Here is a 21,018-nt window from a genome sequence, read left to right as displayed (position 1 = left end):
ATCCCCTTACCCGATTTTCCAGTCCCTCTAGATTAATTGCCTGAGCAGGAGTCACAGAAATTGCTTAAATAGTTGTGGTGGTGGCTTCTACTTCTGGCAATTTCTCTGAGGGCCTCTTCTAGTCCCATTAGAAGTTAGGATTATATTATGTGGAAACAATGGAAATATAGGGAAGTGGAATGCATAGGGGATCTGGAGTGAGAGGACATATAGATCCCCATCCTGACCCTAACATTTATTGCCTTGTGAACTTGGGTAAACCTTAAACACTCTAAAACTCAGCAACTACATCTAGAAAGTGAGAAGGTTAGACTTTGATGTGCAAGATTATATCAATCCTGGAACTCACCCCTCATCAGGAGCTTCTGACCCTGGGGACTCTGAGTTCCTCCCACAACTTTCATTTGGGCAAGGCACTTGGCTCTCCATCTCTTCATTTCCCACCTAGCTGCTCTTTTTGGATTTCTTCATCATAGAAGCTACTGGAAGCTTCTCCCTCCCCTCCTTGCCTCCCCTTCATCTTCCTTTTGTGTGTTTTCTTCTTCTTATAAGGTCTTCTTGTAAGATCCTTGAGGGCAGGGATTGCCTTTCTTTTTCATATTCATAATCCCAGTACTTAGTACAGTGCCTGGAACATACTAGGCACTTAATAAATGTGTTTTGATTGACTCAGGTTGTGTGTGTGTGTTTGTGTGCGCTTATGTGTATGTGTAAGAGGGAAAGTCTTGATCCTCCTTTCTTTGTTAACAGTCTGAATGCTGAATAATCAGAAAATGATAACTCTCTATTCCCATTTATTTTTGATGACTACACTATTTTTAGAGTTTTCCCCTATACCAGCAGTTTCACATCTCTGAAATTTTAGTTCTACTTAAACCAAGCAGAGGGAGGGGTAAGGAGAATGGGGTCTACTTGGCTGGAAACACATCTGTCTCATGTTTTTTCCAATACTCCTCCATATGCCTAAGTAAAGAAAATTAAAAGATCTACCAGAATTTTGCACTGGAAATGTGGTGGATTGGAGGAGGCTAGAAACGCAAAATGTGGACTATCCTGCTACCCATTCAGTCTGACCTGTTGAAGAGGATTTACCTTGTGCACTTAAATTTATCTTCTTGGGTATGTAAAGATGAAATGTGATTACTGCTATTACAATATACTAACACTAGCTATTCTAAAACAATCTTGGAAAAGAAATGGTCATCCTTAAGAGATGGAAGCCCAGTTAAACCCAACCTATCTACCAGGTTTCCTGCTTGCAAATGAATTTTGCTCTGTCCTGAAAGGGAAATTTGTAGCATCAAGTATCAAATCAAGAAACAGGTGGGTCTTAGGTCTCAACCTAACAGTGACATTAATAGAAAGAATATAGTTGTTATTTCAAAGCAGTTCTCTGAATAATATTTATATTTACAACCTCATCCTATAAAGGGGGAAACGCTGAATAGTAGTTACTGAGAACACAGGATCACATAGCCCGGGTTGGATCCCAGTATCAAACAGCTACATTTAAGAAATCTAAACATAATGATTCTAAACAAGGGATATTAGATAAAAGGGTTGGCAGGAAATCTCTTTCTTTTAGAATTGCCTCCTAAGAACCCTGGCTACGCAGGAATGCAGTTGGAAGGAGTAAATGGGAATAATTTATAATTTGTGACTCTAGGACAGATTAAGGTCATGAAATTCTATCTTAAGGTCTCAATAACATATTTTAAATTATAAGCAGGAAAGACTAAGTCTGACATCATACTATCATATTTCTAATATGTTTTGACTCAGTGTAGTTTCAGATATGTTAAATGTAGACATGGTCCCACAACAGAGGAAATTTCTTAGGTATGGCTGTACCTGACTCTTGCCCCTACCCAGGGAAGCCATAGGAATTTGAGGATTGCTAAAGGGATCCCACTAGATATATTGGGAAAGCAACTCCACTCTTCTCATTTCTATGTACTATCTTCCTGCCCCCAGATATCATCAGGACAGGAAGTACTGACCCAAAAGAAGGCACAGTGCACTTCCTGACTGCTGCTGCTGCTTCCTGATCCAGCTGTGTCCAAGGGAAAAACCACCACTGCTTTGTAAGAAAACTTCCTGTGGCATAACCACCCAGCTCCCTGGGGGGGAGGGAAGGGAAGAGTAGGAATGGGTATGAATGGCAATAGAAAAATGGGAGAAGAAAATCTTATCTTTCTTTTGTACTCATTTCTACTATCAAGCACCCTATACAATCTGGCTCTAACTTACCTTTCCACCTTTATTTACATTACACCCCTAGACCACTAAACGCTACTGTCTCAGGCGCTGGACATTTTATACAGACTAATGCATAAGATGGCTGTCCTCCCAATCTCAGCCTGGTAAATTAAAGTCAACAGACCTGGGTTTGAATCCAAGCTGTGTCATTTACTAACTGTATGACCTTGGACAAATTAATTTACCTCTCTGATTTCAATTTCCTCATCTGTAAAATGTACGGGTTTGGACTCGATCATTGTGGTCTCTTCTAGCTGTGAAGCTGTGATTCCAAGAACCTGGTTCTTCTGCATACTACTTATGTGATCTTGAACAGGTCATTTTTCTTGCCATGTCTCATTTTTCTCATCTATTAAAATGAAGAGATTGGACTCAGTGACCTCTGCAATCCCTTCTAGCTCTAAAGCTATGATGCTATTGCCCCATGGTTTCCTTCTTTTCCTTTAAGGTCCAGCTCAGTCACCAAGGCTTCTCCATGAGGTCCTTCCAAATTAGCTCAGTGGAAATTGATCTCTCTTACTTTATTTTTTTAAGTACTTCAACTACACCCTTTCCTTGACTTTTTCACTTTTACACTCCAGCACCTAGCACATTGCTTTGCACATGGTAGTTGTTTAATAAATGTTTGTTGAAATGAGTTGAATCAGCTTGTTCTTTTGTGTGCTACTTATCTCTCATTCCTTATTTTTATTTCTGAAATGCATTTTTTTAGTATCATCTCCATTCTCAATCTCCTTTTCTATATTATTTTCCATGCATTGCTTTTCTCTCTGCCTAATTTTCACTTATCTTTTCTTTTTGCCTTCCCAATGAAGCATCTAACTGAAATGCCTCCAGTCAACAACTGGTTCTAAACAATGGTGCATGACTATTTTCAATAAAAAAATAATTCTGATGTATTGGAGAGCTATATCTCACCATTAAGAAGTTGGGTTTATTTCCCCTCTTGGTTTTCCAAAGAATGATCTCTTATGAAGAAACTTTATTTCTTGCTCATATAAATGAGGTCTTAGGGAGAGCTCTACAATTGGAGAAACAGCGTCATGTGTGTATTGCAGTGGTATCAAATTCAAATAGAAATGGATCCCTACAGGCAGCATATTGCTTTAGAAAACCATGAATTAACATTATCTAGATTGTATTGCATTTTAATTTATTTTTGTTAGACATTTCCCAATTATATTTTTAATTTGGTTCTGTGAGTTTGATGCCTCTGGTGTAGAAGAGGAAGCCTGGGCTATAGAAACAGAACACCTGCCTCTACTGCTGAATACCTGAATGACCTGAGGCAGGTTACTTAACTCTCTGGGCCTCAGTTTCCATACCTGTAAAATAAAGAGGTTGGATTAGGCTACATCTGAGACCCTTCCCAACTCTTTTTACTGGTGTCATATCCCCTCCAGGACTACCTTCTGACCCTCATTGGCTTGTGTTCTCAAACTCAAGGCTGTTTCATACCTCAGAGTTGCTGGTTGATTAGAGTTTCTAAAATTATCACTTCCATGCCCCCATGAAGTTTATTCTCCTAATACTGATTAACCAGTTGATATCAATTAGATTTTACAAAAGGATATTTACTGAGAAAAATAGAACAAAAAATAGGACATACAAAAATATCCCCCCAAAGAGCAAACCACATTTTCCCCTTTGTTAATCATTTATTCCCTGGGAAGAGTGAGCTCAAACTTAAACAGTTTGAAACCTTCTTCCTTGCAAACCTGGGTGAGTAATTCTATGAGTCCTTTTCTTCCACCAAGGAGGCCATGAAGTTCACTTCAGGATATGATATAGCTGGTGGACAATTTGTTTTCTTACTGAGATGGGCTGGTTCTTTTCTGGGCTGGATCAAACAGGTCATCCTTAAAGACTAGTTTCTTACCAGGTACTGCTCACTCTGCCTTCAAAGAGCCAAATGTCAGTGTGATCTTAGATGCATTTTGATGTATGCTTCTTTTCCACCAGTCACCTGGTCACTAAAATCTCAGGCTACTCATTCCTCTACAATAAGGAAAAATGAAACACAAAGAAGACAAAAAGAAAAAGAGGTTCCATGTGTTCACAGACACATGGTACCAGGTGAAGGTAGGGAGCTCACTGTAGTTTTTGTCCTACTTCATTATACTAAGATCCTATGAACCTGAACAATTCTCTCAAATCTTATTTGAAAAGAAAATTTCCGTATATATGGTATATTATAATTAGACTTCCTACGTAAAATAAAAAATAGTCAATGGCTGTTTTTCAGTCTAAAAAGTCTCCTAGGAGGAGTTATTGCTTATTCCAGTTCCATTATGCAGGGCACTTCTTTAGGTAGTTGGAAAGACGAGTACTACTGGTTTGTGAAAGGTGAGTCTACACTGTTTTGCATGCAGCATGTTCCCAGTGGTTTTGGAGTATGCATCCTCTCCTCTCCCTTCATTTTTAGAATCCCTTGCTTTCTTTATGGTCTCAGTTAATGAACAATTTTCTACTAGAAACCTTTCCTGATCTCCCTAGTTGTTAGACAATACTACTCAAATTATCTTTTTTTATATAGTGTCTCTCCCCAAATGGAATATAAGTTCCCTGAGAACTTTAGCCCTATTTTACATAAAAAGCAGGACTCTTTTACATAAAAAAACATAGCTTTGTCAAAGTAGCTTAGTATTGCACCTTGCACATAGTGGTTATTTAATAAATGTTTTTTTGGATTGGGTTGAACTGGATTTGAATTGTACCTTCAGTCAACAACCAAAAAAAAAAGTGGTAGAGGTTCATTTAATGAATAGACTTCTAGTAGGTCACACTGGAAGCTGAGGTAAGCCAGTAGAGCCCAAATGGAGGGTATTCCCCGTTAGTAGACTGTTATCAAGTTCTATTATTGGTCATTACTTAGTTAAGCATCTCTTAGCTTTCATCATAGCCAATTCCTTTATTCCCTAAGGAGAACATTGCATGACAAGGTCATATCATTGTGACTCAGCAGTTTTAGCCTGTCTGTAATATATCACTGCAATCATACAAATAGTTTTGCTGGAACAGTGATGAAGTCAGAGAGAGATAGGACAAAATGTGTAGGAGTGTGCCCATGTCTAACTAATCTCATGCCTATTAAAAGTAAGGAGTATATTAAGAGCTCAGATCAAAGGCCCAGCTTATGCATGTTATCTAATTGCCTTCTTTTCTTTTCTAGGGCGTACTAACAGAGTCCAGAAATGGCTAGTGTAGAGAAATATTTTTACACCTTAATCATTTATATTAGGCACACTCATTTTAAAAAATGAGTTCCAACATCTCTCCCCACCCTTTCCTTAAGAGGGCAAGCAGTTTGACATTGAATATATTGTATATGATATACATTGCATGTGAAGTCATGCAAAACACATTTCCATATTAGCCTTGTTTCAAAAGAAAATAGAGCCAAAAAGTAAAAAAAGTAAAAGAAGCATGTTTCAATCTGTACTGAGTTCATCAGTTCTCTCTCATTATTGTCGTGGGTCATTGTCTTAATCAAATTATCTAAGTCTTTCACAGTATATGCATTTTTTTCTATATCCTGTCCTTATTTATCTATGAATGTGCTCTATCCCTTCAGTTGGATACAATTTCCATGCGAGGAAAGACTGTCTCACTTTTTCTCTTTGGGCTCCCAGCACTCAGTCCAAGTACCTGACAGTAATCAATAAATATATGTTAATTGATAAATCTAGAGACAAATTCTGACTCATCAAAAACACTTTTTGACAGTAAATGAGGGAACTGATGGAATCTGAATGCAGATGGAAGCATACTTTAAAATTTTCATTTTCTTTCTTCCTTTTATCTTTCTTTGTTTTTTCTTTTTTTCTCATCTGTTTTCTTTGGCAACATGGCTAAAATGGAAATATGTTTTGCATGATTTCACATGTATAATCTATATCAAATTTCTTGCCTTTCAAGAAGCGGGGAAGAGAGGAAGGGAGAGAATTTAGAACTCAAGACTCAAAAAAAAGAATGTTAAATAATTTTACATGTAATTGAGAAAAAAATAAAGTAAGAAACAACAACAAAACATAAATTAGGATAATAATAGTTCCCATCTCACAGGGCAATTGTGAGGATCACATGAGAGAATGGAAGTGAAAGCCCTTCGTAAGGCAAAAAGTGCTAGAGGAATGGTGGAGATTTTTATTCATTTATAATAAAGAACTGGTTTTTAAATAGGAGAACCAGAAGAAGCAAAGTCTCTTTGTTTCCACACAACCATATTTGTTTTTCTCAAGACTATTCACTCAGGAAGCTTACTCTCTCAGGCCTCCATAAACCTGATGCTTTTTGTGGGTCAGAAGGAATGAAAACACATAATATTAGAACCTTAGAAGTCTTGGAGATTCCTAGACTGAAATGTAAGGCAAAGTTCAACTCCCTGCCTCCCTCTCTTTATTGGCAAGCACTGTGTATTTTTATCCAACCACAGATGCCAGTTCTGCCAAGGACATTGGTTGAAGTGCTTCTTTCTTTAAAACTGGATTAAACCACAGGCCTTCCCTTTGAAAAGAGAAGTCTTTTCAGGTATTTGGGGAAAGAAAATTAAAATCTATATCCTCATTCCTGTAACTCATAAACAGTTTACTGGATCAGCATTTATTTGTGACGTGACAAAACCAAAACACTTGAATAAGGGAACATCTCATTTTTCTTTTTAATATATTTTTATTTCATTTGGTAAATATTTCCTAATTACATGTAAAACTTTTTTTAAACATTCATTTAAAAAATTTTTGAGTCCCAAATTCCTCCCCCCTTTCTTGAGAAGGCATTGATTATACACGTGAAGTCATGCAAAATGTTTCCATGTTAGCCATGTTGCAAAAGAAAACACTGAAGAAAGTTGCTTAATCTCACTGAGTCTTAATCTGATTAACTGTAAAATCATTAAGTTTAAAGATGGAAGATATCTTACAGGGCATTTGGTTCAAGTCCCTCGATTAGAGATGAGGAAACTGAGAAGAAAGAGACAGAAAAGACTTTCATTAGTCTGTCAGGAGGATCCATGACACAGAAGTTAACAAGTTTTGAGTAAAATGAGAATATAGTCTGAAAACGTAAGTGTTCAAGGATACAATTGACTTTGGTATTTATAGAATATGATATAATTTATGTTCTGCTCATGTATTACCCTGTGTCATAAATCATATATCATGGGAGAGAGGTCATTTAATTCAAGTCCCTCAATTACAGATGAGAAAACTGAGACCCAGTGAAGTTAAGTGATTTGCCCAAAGGCACACAGGTAGTAAGCAAGAGAACCAAACTCAAAAATGCATTGTTCTTCCTACAATAACATGGTGCCTACTATCACACAAAAACATAATATCTTACTTACCTACTTCTTGGTTTTTGTGAAGACAGCAGTTTGCAAATCTTTTTTTTGTCATTTTGTTTTTGAAAATATGTTATTTATTTATTTTAAACATTCTTTTCTTTTTATATTTTGAGTTTCAAATTCTCTCCCTCCACTGAGAAAGCTACCAAACTGATATCAAACTGAAATCATGCAAAACATACTTCCATATTAACTATATTGCAAGAAAAAGTAAAAAAAAGGAGAAAGTTTTAGTTCCAATCTTCTCTCTCTCTCTCTCTCTCTCTCTCTCTCTCTCTCTCTCTCTCTCTCTCTCTCTCTCTCTCTCTGTTTCTCTGTCTTTATGGAAGTCATAATCTTTTTTCATCGAGTCCTTTGGAATTGTCTTAGTTCATTGTATTGATCAGAGTAGCCAAATATTTCAGTTGATCATCATAAAATTGCAACAAGGATCTCCAGGTACTTTTCACTTGACTTTGTATCAATTCATATAGGTCTTACCATGTTTTTCTGAAACTACATCTCCCCTCAACGCTGTCATTTCTTATAGTACTCTATCACAGTCATACACCACGGCTTGTCCAGCCATTCCCAATTGATGGGTATCCCCTCAATTTCCAATATTTCTTTACCACCACAAAAGTAGCTGCTATAAATATTTTTGTACTGATAACTCCTTTTTATTTTTCTTCTATCTCTTTGGATAGTAGACTGAGTAGTGGTATTGCTGAGTAACTGGGTACACACAGTTTTATAGTCCTATAGGCATAGTTCCTAATTGCTTTCCAGAATGATTGGACTCGTTCATGATTCCCAACCATTTATTAATGTACCTATTTTTCTTCTACCTCTCCAGCATTTGTCATTTCTGATATGTGTGAGGTGGTACCTTGGTGCTGTTTTAATCTGCATTTCTCTAATCAATAGTACTTTAAAGCATTTTTTTCATATGACTTTAAATAGTTTTGATTTCTTCTTCTGTATACTGCCTATTCATATCCTTTGACTATTTATCAATTGGAAAATTGATTCTTATTTTTACAAATTTGACTCAGCTCCCTACATATTTGAGAAATGAAGTCTTTATCAAAGAAATCTGCTATAAAATTTTTTGATGTTACTTTTTAGCAAAATGTAGTTTTCCTGATGTAATTACTAAATAGTAACTGTTTCTCTTTTACCCAGGAACCCTGAGGGTCTTCCCCTTCTAGTTTGATTTTTTTTTTCATTAAGGAGGCCATCCCTTGAATAATTACTCAAAAAAGCCTACTCATTGAATGGGTGTATCTCACTCAAAGTGAAAATGTGATAAGACTTTTGCCTAAAAGTGCCAGGGTATCACATCGCATCCTGGGCCATCTCCAATCATCCTGATGAATATCAGGCCACTGGACCCAGATGGCTCAGGAGAAGAAAGTGAGGTTGGTGACCTTGCACAGCCCTCCCTCCCTCAAATCAAAGTTAACTTCCAGTCATGTCATCATCTTGATGTCATGGTCCTCTTCAAGAATGAAGGACAAACACAACAATAAATTTTCCTGATCATCTCTTTTAACTAGGTTTATTTTTGCTTTTGTGTTATATGAGATCATGATTACTACCCTTGCCTTTTTTACTTCAGCTGGAGCATAATAGATTTTGCCCCAGCCCTTTAGTAATTTTTGTGCCTCTTTTATCAAGCTGTTAATATTCTCATTTACTTCCCCAATTTTCCCTCTACCACTTATCTTTTTCCTTAATTTTTCTAGGAATTCTTATTGGGCTTGAGTCTAATTAACATTTTTTGAGGCTTTTTTGGTAGCTGTTTTCATGTTGTTGTCTTCTGAGTTTATGTCTCTGTCTTCTCTGCTACTGTGGTATCTTTTTGCTCATTTTCCAGCCAATTTCTTGACTTTGAACTTTATGTTAAAGTTGGACTTTGCTCCCCTAGGGATGGGAAAGCACTGTGCCAAGCTCCAGGTTTTTTTGTGCTGCTATTTTCAGAGCTAGTTGTGAGGATTTGCAAGTTTTTGATTCTTCCAAGGTGGAGTGACCTGGGGAGATAACATGGTCACCACTCTCCTGGTCTGAGCTCTGGTCTTTACTGAGGAAAGGCCTATGCTCTCCTGTAGCCACAAGTGAATGTGCTTCTCTTTGCCACCTCCTCTCCCTTGTGACTGACAATAAGCTCCCCTTTCCACCCTGGAACTGTGACCAAGAACTGTGTTTGGGCAACAGAGTTGCCAGTCAGTGCCAGATGCACCCAGTGCCAGCAAAGAGTTCCTGTAATCTCTTTTTGACCACTTGTTTAACCTCCCTCCTCTTGCCATCTCTGGATAACTGCCTCCAAAGTCCTTTGGCTGCTGCTGCTACTTGGGCTCTGGGCTAGCCTCCATCTCAGTGTCACAGACTTCTGACCACCTGAATTATCTTGGGCTAGAAAAAATGTCTCACCTTGACCTTTATTGCTTCTACTACTTCAAAACTTGGTTTGAGGTGTTATTTTAAAGTTGTTTGGAAGGGAATGTAATGACAGGGCAATTCAGGTGAGTTGCTGTCTGCACTCTGTCACCTTGGCTCCATTTTGCAAATCTGAAGGTACAGTATAAGTTAAAGTTATTAATACTACAACTTTAATACTTTAGTTGTTCTATAAAATGGGAATCTACCATCTAAAACTGTTGGACCTGTTAACCATGGTGGGGATTCTTTATGGGTGGCATTTTTTTCTTTATCAATGCTACCAATGGTTTTTCCACCAAGGTTTTTCTTTTTCCAGTTGCTGTGGATAGAGCATCATTCCCAACTTTTCCCCTACCATTATTGTTGTTTGCCCTTTCTTCTCAAAAAGGACCAATGACACCAGGAGGATTATGTCTTGACTGGCAAGTGAATTCAATTTAAGTGAGGCAGAGTTGTGTAAAGTCATCAACCTCACTGTCTCCTCTGGAGTCATCAGGGTCCAGTGGTAAGACACAGTAGAATGACTGGCTACGGCACTGGGAGTGGAAGACCTTGGCCTTTTTAAGTTAGGGTCTTTCCCAAATCTCAATCTGTCAGGGCAACACCCATTCAGTTCTGACTGGCCAATAATAGGTCTCATCCCAAGCCTCACTTGCTCATTGCTTAGATTTTGAAGGCTCAGAGTGAGTGTAAATAGTAATTGTTTCTTTCTGGCCAGAATCTCTGAGGGTCTTCCCCTCCCAGACTGATTCTTTTGTGAAGGCAAACTAGGTCATCTTTGCCTCTCCTCTTCCTTCCTCTCATGTACCATTCCCTGTTTATGAACTGAAGGATGGCTTCAGGTTTGCTGTATTTATTATGTCCCTATTGTGTTACAGGCACCCAAGAGATAAGATAAATAAGAAATGATCTCTGTCCTCAAGTAGATTACTTACATTCTGCTGGGGAACAGGGTGGGGACTACGTAGACACATAAGTAAATACAACAGAACTTGAAGAATGCAGGGAAATCCTTAGTACACTTCCAGGGACAGAAGACAGGGTGAGTTGAACCGCTGATCTATGTATAGCATTTATTTCTTTTAAACTTTTTATCAATGATCAATTAACATTTTAATACTATAACTCCTTTTAAGTAAGCTGCGTGAGGACAGAGAGCATTTTGTTTTTATCTTGTCTTTTCAGAGTCTGCTACAGTGCCTGTTACGTAATAGAGACATAATAAATATTTCCTAAATTGAACTGATGGAAAGTGCAGAAATATGCACTACATTGAAAATCTGAATCAATTCTATTCAATTATCTTAAAGGGGGAGCTAATAAATGATAAGGAATTTAAAAGGTTGAAAAAGAACAACAAAAAACCCAAACCCATTCCTCAGGATGGGATGGAGTAGGAGGTGAAAATATTCTCAACACCACAAAGTGTGAAGAATAACTTAGAATAGTCTTCTATCTTATCATCCCCCATTATCAATACAATCAAATGATGTACGTGGTAGTGTGGTTGGTTGTTGGTTGTTGTCCTTCGTCTTAGAAGAAGACCAAAATGATATCACCATGATAAAGTGAAATTTCAGTGTGTCCCACTGTGGCTGATCAGACCAATACGAGCTTGGAATGCTCTACCACAAGTCAGGCACAAATAGTTCATGTGAACATTTGGAGTGGCTACTTTAAATATTCGCATCCTGCATTTCCTTTGAACTGTTTCAATTCTGCTTTGCTCATATAGCACAGCATCTTCTCTTAAATGGGCACACCATGCTGAGAGGTCCCGTACCAGTGTCTTCCATGTCACACAATCAATTCCAAAGTTCTTGAGAGACTTTGAGAATGTCCTTGTATTACTTCTTTCGACCACCATGTGATCACTTGCCCTTTCTCCATAAAATAGTCTTTTTGGTAAGCATACATTTTGCATTTGAACAACATGGCCAGCCCATCAGAGTTGTGCTCTCTGAAGCATAGTTTGAATGCTTGGCAGTTTCGTTCAAGTAAGGACTTCAGTGTCTGGTACCTTATCCTGCCAGGTGATCCTCAGAATCTTCCTAAGACAGTTCAAATGGAAGTGATTCAGTTTCCTGGCATTTCGCTGATAGACTGTTCATATTTCATAGGCATACAACAATGAGGAGTGCACAACAGCTCTGTAGATCTTCAGCTTGGTAGTCAGTCTAGTACCTCTTCTCTCCCAAGGGGCAGCTAGGTAGTGCAGTGGATAACGTACCAGTGCAGGAGTCAGGAGGACCTGAGTTCAAATCTCACCTCAGATACTTGACACTCACTAGCTGTGTGATCTTGGGCAAGTCACTTAACCCCAATTGCCTCATCCTGGGTCATCTCCAGTCATCCTCATGAATATCTGGTCACTGGATTCAGATGACTCTGGAGGAGAAGTGAGGCTGGTGACCTGCACAGCCCTCCCTCACTCAAAAACAAGGTCAAGTGCAAGTCATGTCATCATTTCTCTGATGGCATGGTCTTTGGCAACAAAGGACAAATACACACACACACACACACACACACACACACACACACATCTTCTCTCCCACACTTTCCTTCTGAGCCTCCCAAACACTGAGCTAGCTCTGGCAATGCATGCATCAACCTCATTGTCAATGTGTACATCCCTGGAAAGTACATTAACAAGGTAAGTGAACTTATCCACAGCATTCAAAACTTCTCCATTTGCTGTAACCTATGGTTACACTGTATGGACAGTGTGGTGGTGGTAGATGATGGAGCACCTGTGTTTTCTTGGTGTTAATTGCAGATCAGCGTCAGAGGCTGCACTGAGTGCACAATCATTTGCAAACAGAAAATCATGCACTAATATTCCCTCCACTTTGGTCATGGCTTGTAGCCTTTTCAAATTGAGGAATTTACCACCATCAACCATCATACCAGAGGTACAAGTCTTCCCTGAACACATCCTACACCCCATTGCATATACTGATGCTTGAAGACACAGAAGGAAATTAAGCACTGGTGTTTGCAGAATCTACTTGTGTGATCACAAAGCAGATGAAGACCTACGACATTCAGAAGTGAGGGATGTAACAGATGTGGTTTATCACATAAAAGACCACTGCTGGCTTACCTGGCAAGGTCAGAGAAGTTGTCCAAATTATAGAGTGGAACATAAATTCCTGATTGAGAACTCCCAGCTTGGTAGGATGAGTCAATAGTCCAGTTGTTTTGACAAAAAATTGAAGAATTAAACATAAGGCTGTCATCCCTGTTACTTGTAGATTTATGCTTTTGTGATGTTGACAATGGTGGATCAAAATGAATGGATGGTTTGCTTATTTTAAAACTTTCTTTTAATCCTTTGGCAGACTCTCCCACTTTAATAAAATTGAGCCTGCCAGTGCAAATTCAGCTTGGGAAAGTGAGTACAGAGAGGGTGCTACAAGTACACTAGGGAATTCTAAAGCTGAAAGAGACCTAAATTATTATTTTGCCTTCCTCTCCTTGCCTCCATTTTTGTGGATGAGCAAACAGGTTCAGAGACTTTGACTTGTCCAAGGTCACACAGTAGCTCACTAACAAAATTGGGTAATTTTCACTTTGGATTAAAAATGGAAATTAGAACTGTTTATGGTACATCCCTATCATTTTGAGGCTGACATCATGAAGCACTATGCCCTTTGATAGAAATCTCTCAGTGCCATCCCTGGTGACAGGATGCAGGCTATCTCCCCAGTGCTTCTGGACCTTCTTTGTATTCCTGGTTATCAGAATTATCCATAGCTTTTTGAGATATCATGTCTTTTCTCTATAATGAAGATCATAGTTCTTCTTCAGCAGAATTCTCAGCAATTCTCTCTTCTGAGAGGAGGCTCAGGTCCTATGCTGAATGACATAAGTGAATGATGTGCTCCGCGTTGAAATTCCTTGCCATGTGGTTTTCCTCTAGTTTCAGATCCTTAGAGTTGATTTGTTGATTTCCTGTTCCAAGCAGATGCATAAAAATCAGGGAAAGAGGGGAAGCAACACTTCTTAGAACACCTTCCTTTGGGATCAGTCTGTTAATATCCCATCATTATTTTGTACCTAGTATATTTGTGCATACTTTGTGTTCTTTTTTTCTCTCAGCCCTGAAATATTATTGACAAGGAGATGGAAGCAATTTTGAGTTATGATGACAGATGATACATGCTGTATACCTCCAGAAAAATGCAAGATCCTAGAAAGTAGGCTGTCTTTGGTGGTACCTAGCATAACAGACTTATGCACAGAAGACATGTAATAGATGCTTGTTGAATTGAACTGAGTGTTGATGATGATGACTGTTTGTTATGCAGAGATAGTATTGTTGTGAATAAACTCACATTTTGATAAATAACTTGGATGTGAGTATAGAGAGAAGGGATTGGAAATGCATTTTTTTCAAGTTTAGAGTTCCTGAGCGACATGAAATCACTTTGATGGATCCATGTTCTCATCATTGTGGGTATTTCTTCCACCTACATAGGCCAACAACCCATCAATTCCTTCTCATTCTGTGTGATTGTTGTCTATGTTCCAACCTTGATAATAACTCATAAGTCTGAAGAGGATCAGACACCTTACTTCAGGTCTTCTAATATTTCATGTATAGCAGTGTTATCTATCCAGCTAGGTTCTACAGTGCATAGAACACTGGACCTGGAGTCAGGAAGACCCGAGTTCAAATCCAGCCTCAGGAACTTACTAACTGTGTGACCCTAGACTACTTTCTCTGTTTGCCTCAGTTTCCTCATCTGTAAAATGGAGATAAAAATAACACCTACCTTCCAGGATTGTTGTGAGAATAAAGTGAAATAATATTTGTAAAGCACTTTTCATGCCTTAAAATACTATATCCATGTTAGCTGTCATTTACTATTATCTATCCATTATCTTCTTCTCTCTTTCTGGGAGCTTTTCATCTTCTCTTCTAGTTAAACATGCTCTTGATGGAGCCCTTTTTGACACTTCTCATCTCTAAGTCATTTTTGGTAATATACTGAAAATATTTTTTCCTCATGCCATTCCTACCATGCCTGTTACCATTCTTCTTTGAATCACCTTTAATTTTGGTTCTCTTGAGATGATGGTGTATAGTCATCATGTCCTATTAATCAATGAAACAGATGGGAAATTAAAAAAAAAAAAAGAAAATACTCTCCTCCTATTAGAGAACCTCAGGGCTTTGTGCTCAGCCCTGTCACAGTGAACCTCTGTAATGGTGATTTAGACTTGAGGCTAGTTTATCAAATTTGTGGATAACAGAATCATTATTAAATGAGGGAATTGAACTAGATGATCTCTAAGCTTCTTTCCAGTTCTATATACTATGATCCTATGAGTTCTGGGCTAAATCTGACAAGATGGAACAAACTATGGATAAATGTAAAAACCTACACTTTAAAAAAATTTTTCTAAATAAGTTGTATTTGTATAGGATGGGGGTGACATGGTAAGATAGAAGTTCATAAGAAGACAAGAGGCTTAGCTGACTGCAAGCTCAGCATGACTCAGCAGTGGCTGATTTAAAAATAAAAAAGCTAAGTCAGTGTTATGATGAATGTTAATAGAATCATAATGTCTAGAGTGAGGGAAATGATAGTCTTATCTTACTCTGCTCCGGCCAAACTCTATCTGTAGTATTGTATTCAGTACTGGACACATTTTAGGACAGAAGTTGATAAACAACAGCTCAGCCATAGGAGGGTGGCTGGGTCGATGAGGTACTCGCAACTAAATTATATGAAAGTTGTAGGCAATGGGGATGTTTATCTTGGAAAATATAAAACATATGGGAAAGAAAATAGCTCTCTTTAAATATTTGAGGAATTATCCTGAGGGAAAAGGTATATATATATATATATATATATATATATATATGTGTGTGTGTGTGTGTGTGTGTGTGTGTGTGTAAAATATGTTATATTTATTATAATATATTTTATAATAAATATATTTATATTTATCAAATATATTATATTTTCTCCTTGTCAGGATTCAGAGAGACAGATTTCAGCTGCTTTACCAATTAGAGATGCTAGGATGTGTTGATAGGCAATGCCAAAGTTGAATGATTAGTTGCTGGGGATAAATGTAATGGAGATTCATTTAGTTATGGATTGATTGGTCCATTCCAACCCAAGATTCTATGATTCTGGTAGTTCTTCCTTATCCTTAACACTATTGCTGAGACATTATACAAGCAGTATGGTGACATTCTACACTTTAAAATTAATTTAAAAAATAATCATTTTCTTTGGGTCTATATGTGCGACAGGTAAGATTTTAAAATATTTGAATATTATTCCATACCTTAACTTATAAGTATCATACATTTGTGATAAGTGGCCATTTAGCTTTTCTTTGAACATCTCTATTGAAAAGGAATTCACTTTCTCCTGAAGCAGCCTATTCCACTTTTAGACTACTCTAATTGCTAAAAAGTCTTTCTTCGTGCTGGCATTTCTGTAAATTCAGTCCATTGTTACTTGTCTACCCTTTGGACCCAAACAGAACAAGTTTGATTCCTCTCCTATAAAATCACTTGACTATTTCAAGATTGCTGATAAATTGTCCCTATGCTTTCTTTTTTCTTTTTTTTTAGACTAAACATCCTTGCTTCCTTCAATTGAAGGCAATGTGGTACAGTGGTTAAAACACCAGACTTACAGTTGGAAAGTTCTAATTTTAAATTCCATCCTATACGGTTACTGGCTATGTGACCTTGGCCAACCTCTCAACCTCAGTTTCCTTATCCCCACAATAAAGATAATAATATCTGTAACATTTATTTAACAGGGTTACTGTGAGGAAAAAAAGATATAATATACATAAAATGCTTTACATAACTAGAAGTGCTGTTTTATGTTCCAGAATTTATTTATTTATTTAAATTTACTTTACTTTTAATTTATGGAACAAAACAAGCATTTCCATAACATAGTGTAATAAAAAAGATGGTTCCAAATGAGACTGCAAATCAAGTATGTACAACTTGCTATTCTTTTCAAATATATAATAGCTATGTCCATTTCTTTTTTTCCTTTTTTTCTTCCCATCTCCCTGCCCCTGCTCTAGAGATGGCTACCATTAGATATAAATAGGTACATATGTAAAATTATTCTATACATACATCTATTTGTCAGTTCTTTCTCTGGATGCAGATAGCATCTTCCTTCATATGTCCTTTGTAGTTAATTTGGGTATTTGTAATAATCAAAATAAGTCACTCAAAATTGTTCTCAAAGTAATATTGCCATATTGTTTCTGTATATAATATTCTCTTGCATCTGTTCATTACCCCCTCATTACCCCATTCATGCAAATTTATCTATTTTTCTAAAATCAATGAGCTCATCCTTTCTTAGAGCACATTAGTATTCCATCATGAGCATATGTCACACCTTGTTTGGTCATTCCTCAATCTATGGGCATCCCTGAAGTTGCCAAGTCTTTGCCACCACAAAGAGAACAGCTATAACTGATTATCATGTAAGATGGTTTGTGTTATCTTACTATCTGGGTTACTGTCTTCTGAATGGACTCCAGTTTGCTCCAGATATAATTTTTCCATGGCCTAGTACATTTCACCATGACTTTTCCAGTACTGGATTTCCTACCCTCTTAATGAAACCTAGGACTATGTTCACTTTTCTGGCTACTTGCCATGTTACGCTGGTGGCTTGCACTCCAAGTCCCAGATCTTTTCACACAAGTTTGTTGACTATCAATGCCTGCCTTATTTTGTATTCATGTTGATTTTTAGAACTCAAATTTGTCATTGATGTCTATTAAATTTTATCTTATTAAGACTTGGCCTATCATTTTAGCCCATTGATTTTTTTTGGTTCTTGTCATTTCAACTTCATGTCATCTATGATTTGGATAAGCATGCAATTTATGATTTCATCCGAATCACTGATAAAATTGTGTAATAGTACATAAATTCTTGTGATGAGATAACTGAAGACCTCCCTATGACTTGATAATCTCCATTAATAACTACTCTAAAACTAAGCCTTTGATTATAATGTGATCAAATTGTTTTTTAGCAGAGATAGTTGGCTACTTTTAAGTGTAACTTCCTATATAAGCCTCCAGGAAAGCCTTATTAGCCCTCTAAAAAAATCATATTTTATGCTAATCAGTAAGGCTAAATTTGCTTTTGCCAAGAGAATCTAAATTTATACTACAAGTAAGCATATCTTTTAGGGGGTTTAAAAGACCAAACTGCTTTTAAGTACCTTTCAGAACGTGAGAAACATTTGCTGACAGTGCAAATCAGGGAATCTATTTAATTTTGTCTACCTCCATGGGATTGACAAGGATAGCCTTGGTTTGTTTGTTTGTTTGTTTTTTAGAATTCTTTGGTGAGATATACACTGACCAGAGACATAGGAAATCAAAGCAGTCCCAGGAGCAAGCACAGACCCAATCCTAGACACAGACGTAGACACAGAGAGAATGTCCTTTCTGCTATTTTTTAAATAATGTGTTAACTTCAGTATAATTTTTACATTTCAGGTAAAACACTTCAAAATATAATAATATTTGTCTTAATACAAATGAGAGAGGTCAATGGGAATTACCAAAGACATCTGAATTCATAGAATATTTTTAAGACAATGTAATTTTGTTATTTTTGAAGAAGTGTTGTCATGGGCTAACGCATTTAGGGTTAGTATAGGAGGGTTAGAGTTAGGCCCTGCACTAATCAACATGGCTTGTAATCCATGGCTTGTAATGAGCATTTCAGTGCACTAATTTGAATAGTACTGATTTCTACTTACATTGCAATTAGGTTGCTTGGTACAAAAAAAATTCCAAAATGCTTAAAAACAGTTCAATCCCTTAAGAAAATAGCATTCTTAAACTTTTATCAGTACAGTCAGTTTGTCTGGCAAAACTTTTTTTGTTGCCAATGCAAAAGTCAATGTAGACACTTCTAATGGCAAATTCTGAATAAGTGGCTAAAGTTAACAAAGCTTTACTATAACAACAACAAAGAAGTAAATGGAAAAATTACAAATGTACAAGTTCTTGTTAAGAAGTGAAAAATGACTTAAATTTTTTTAAAAAATAAGTTATTTATTCATAATATAGAAAAGTTGGGACTATCGAGGTTAATAGAATTTGCATTTCATTCTGAGGAGTCAAAAGTTTTCATAGCAAAACCACAAGGTTCTCTTCAGAGTAAGCATTTTTATTAAGTAAATTCTTTGCTCTGCAGTTTTGAAGTAAGATTGCTATAACATGTGACTGACTCAATAACCTGAGAAAACAAGAAATAAAAAAGGAAAATTTTCCAACCATGTGATTTGAGGCTTTGGGGGAACTCAACAACAACATAGAAAATCTTGGATTCTTAAACATAAGCAGGTACGACTTACATTCCGAAAACAAGTAGGAGTAGGGTAGAGGGAAAGGAATCTTTCCTTTCATATGGAAAATAGCCACTGAGAAAGCAGTGACCTTTGTATAAGGTCATGTATGCAGGTTTGTACATAGAAATTATGATTAATCATATTGAGTTGGGCAGGTTTCTATCATATCTGTAAATTTAACTGAACTTCATTTTCCAGTATTGTAAAATAGGGGTGGGCATATCTGTATTGCCTACCTCACAGGATTATAGTATAAAAAATATTTTGTAAGCCTTAATTCACTGTATAAATGTGAGTTGTGTTATTTATATAGATATTTACATACATGCACACATGTATATATGTAAGTCCATCTATGTATTGTACACATGTGTGTATTTGTATGTATATCTTATTTTTAATAAATTATTTTATTTGATTTCTTGCAATCAAAATACTGCCAGCAGCCATTACTTCCATTCATGCACCATTAAAAACCAAGGGATAATTATTTAGGTTTTTAAAAATAATATGTAACATTTTAATAAATAATAATAAAACAATGTGTAAAACTTATGATGAGCCCTAATTAATTGTGTAAACCAATATTTTTAAAGCATAACTGAATTTAGTCTCTTCATAAAGTGGAAATTTCAACATTTCTCCTGATAGTCTCGGGGTTATCATATGGCTTAGGAGTGGTGCAAAGTGTGACATATTTAGGATTATGTTGGCAGGCATATACAACTGACATGCCTTATTTGAATTAATAAATGTACACAACAAGATGCATGCAGTCAATGCATGAGAGAAAGCATCTTTCCAATTTAAGGCAACCCTTAGGTTCCTACATTAATTAAATTTTACATCATCCTTCATGGCATTATAAATTAATAATTACATATGTTGTTGTCCAGTTGTCCTGTCCAACTCTTCATGACCCTATTTGGGATTTTCTTAGCAGAGATACTGGAGAGGTTTGCCATTTCCTTCTCCAGATCATTTTACAGATGAGAAAACTGAGGCAAACAGCATTAAGTGCCTTACCCAGGGTTATACAGCTGGGAAGTGTCTGAGGTCAGATTTGAACTCATGAAGATGAGTCTTTCTGTCTCCAGGGCTGGCACTCTGTCCACTGCACCCTCTAGCTGCCCTATAATTACATATAGTATATGCCTTAAGTTAAAGAGAAGGAAAATAATTGCTACTCAAAAATCTTATTCCAGATAGCCATTTGGTTTGAATCAGGAGAAACAGAACTTCTAAGAGGTTAGCCTAAGATAAATGACCATGTATGTATGTGTATGTGTGTGTATATATGTATGTGGTTTGTCCTTCATTCTTGAAGAGGACCATGACATCAGGAAGAAGATAATATGACTTGAAATTGACTTTGATTTGATTGAAGCAGGGCTGTGTAAAGTCACCAACCTCACTTTCTCTTCCAGAGCCATCTGGGTCCAGTGACCATCAGGATAACTGGAGATGGCTCAGGATGCAATGGGAGACCCTGGCCCTTTTAGGCTAAGGTCTTTCAGGTTCTCACTTTGAGTGAATAGGCCTCTTTAACATGTGAGTCAAGGAATGGCTCCTTTAATTAAAAAAAAATTAAATTAGGAGGGGAAGACCCTCAGGGTT

The 21,018-nt window shown here is 36.9% G+C and overlaps 2 long non-coding RNA genes across 2 annotated transcripts in view; one reads left to right on the top strand and one right to left on the bottom strand.

Annotated features, from left to right (window-relative positions):
* LOC140505996 (uncharacterized) overlaps positions 1 to 21,018 on the bottom strand; it is a 189,412-nt gene that overhangs the window by 153,232 nt on the left and 15,162 nt on the right. The gene's annotated exons all lie outside the window — the stretch shown is intronic.
* LOC140505997 (uncharacterized) overlaps positions 892 to 21,018 on the top strand; it is a 56,340-nt gene continuing 36,213 nt past the window's right edge. The window contains exons 1-2 of the long non-coding RNA XR_011967731.1: positions 892 to 1,119; positions 1,975 to 2,084. This is a non-coding gene — a long non-coding RNA (uncharacterized lncRNA). The remainder of the gene's footprint in view (positions 1,120 to 1,974; positions 2,085 to 21,018) is intronic.

The sequence above is a fragment of the Notamacropus eugenii genome, chromosome 5, assembly GCF_028372415.1.
Source record: "Notamacropus eugenii isolate mMacEug1 chromosome 5, mMacEug1.pri_v2, whole genome shotgun sequence".
In the NCBI taxonomy this organism is placed as follows: domain Eukaryota; kingdom Metazoa; phylum Chordata; class Mammalia; order Diprotodontia; family Macropodidae; genus Notamacropus; species Notamacropus eugenii.
This window is presented reverse-complemented; position numbering and strand designations above follow the sequence as displayed.